This window comes from Protopterus annectens, chromosome 5.part0, assembly GCF_019279795.1.
Source record: "Protopterus annectens isolate FY-2018-M chromosome 5.part0, PAN1.0, whole genome shotgun sequence".
NCBI lineage: Eukaryota > Metazoa > Chordata > Ceratodontiformes > Protopteridae > Protopterus > Protopterus annectens.
This window is the reverse complement of record NC_056735.1, coordinates 897080692-897082822: the sequence shown is the minus strand read 5'-3', so window position 1 is coordinate 897082822 and position 2131 is coordinate 897080692.

Sequence of the window (2131 nt, the reverse complement as noted above, 5' to 3'; positions counted from 1 at the left end):
TTTAAAGCACCTTAATCACCCTATATCTGACTGACATTATTCTGGGCATCATGCAAAATTAGCAGCCCTTGCATGGCTTGGATCTGGGAACAAGAACACCACAGTCACTGGTTTTAACACTAAACCATCCGTGATACATTCTGTATGGATGGTAATTAGGATATATGACTTTACTACAGGCATTCCACAGTACTGGCAACAAATGTGACAGTCGGTCGGTGTACATATGTATAGTACATGTTACTGTTCATATATTTCTGAGAGGCATATGTATACATTTGCAAGTATACATATTTATGAATAAGACACATACTTGACAACTACTTATATGCATGTATGTGTGATGTGTAGCTATGCGAACATAAGTATGTACATTTATAGATATAAGACTACATATCTGGACTTATACATAGCCATTTATATGAACAACTGCATATGGGAGGTACCTGTACCATTTGTATACAGGGGTTGTGTGCATCATTACGATGAGGAACCTGGACGAGGTATACAATTTGTGGACATGTACTATTTGGAAGATGGCTATGGGGAAGCTTCATGGGAACATGTGAAAGGTATATATTCCCGATAATCCACATGGGGAGATGTGAATCACTGTCAGGTGTTTAATCTCGGGTTGTAGGTTCTGCAGGACCGGGTAGAGGCTGAGCAGGTTGTGGACAAGTACTGCTAATCTGACTTGTGCCCAGATGTCAACGGGGGTGGACATCGTGTTATGCCACAAAGTCTAATCTTGAGAACAGACACTTATCCCATGAGGGATGTCCAAAAATTGTGGATGACAAACCCCATTCTTCTGGCTATTTGAAAATGTGGTAGGGCTATGCATGCATGGGATACCTAGTTTGCAAGCCTGAGACTGCCTAGGGTGAGACTGCCTACTAGATGTGGGTAGGGGGTACTATGTGCAGATATGGCTGCGCCAAGCTAGCAGCCCGAGTATTGGGGGGTTTTGTGGTTGCTCAGCAAGGGGGGGGGGTGCTGTGGAGGGGATGATGGGTATTCAATTATGTACCCAGGTGTGTTGGGGTTGGATGGCCCAGTTCAGGCCAGACCGTTATGTAGGTGTGAGCTGGTAACATTTCTGTACATGTGTATCACATGTTTTAATGCTCATATGTTTGTGGGATTGTGTTCTGCAGTATGGCCTATCAGGGTGTATTGCAGATGTGAATGTATGTTCTTTGGTTTCCTTTCTGATTCACCCACTGCTCCCTCGTACACCTCCAATTCACCTATTGTACATCTGACCCAGTCTCCCCTTGGCGAACTATTACATTACCCATCAGCCCCCCCCCCCCCATATTCTACAAACACACTATCCATACCTTCTCTGATTGATGGCCCATGGCACAGACAGCAGTACACATTGCATACTCTACATATCTCTGGTACCAATATGGTTGTGAGGACAACCCTAGCATATTTTATCTTCCACATGCTGTACTTCACACACATAGGTACGTGCAAATACTTATCTTCCATGACATGGTAGGTAGACCTGGGTAATACCCATTCATCTTTGGGCCATCCAGACAAGGACAACTTGGACTGCAAATGGGCAGATATTGAGCGAATGCTCTGACCATTGGTAGGGTTGCCACCTTTTCAAATGGCCAAAGTGAGACATTTTCGGGACACACATCAGATTTTACAAGCCGACACATACCCACGGTCAGTACAAAGGATAGAACTTTACATTTTTGCCTAAATAAATGCTTAGTCTTGTAGCAGTTTAGTTGCTTATTCTGTTTCTTGTAACATTTAGGTATTTTAGATACAGAAATAACTATTTTATGCAACTATTACATAAAATATGGGGCATAATTATGTCCTACAATCACAGGACATTTGCCATTTTTAATATTTTTGGCAAGGGCACAACTGTCCAGAGAGGGACTGTCCCTCACAAAGTGGGACAGGTGGTAACCTTAACTATTGGGCTAGGCTTAGCAAAGGGCAGCGGCGTGCAAACACGCTGTGTTTCGCTTCCACTTGGTATAACAATCAACACTACAATGAAATATGGGCACATGGTCATTTGTTGGAGGGATGGGGGCTCAATATTCAGCTACGTGCCTTTGTGTTTACTTTTTATTTTGGTGTTCACGGA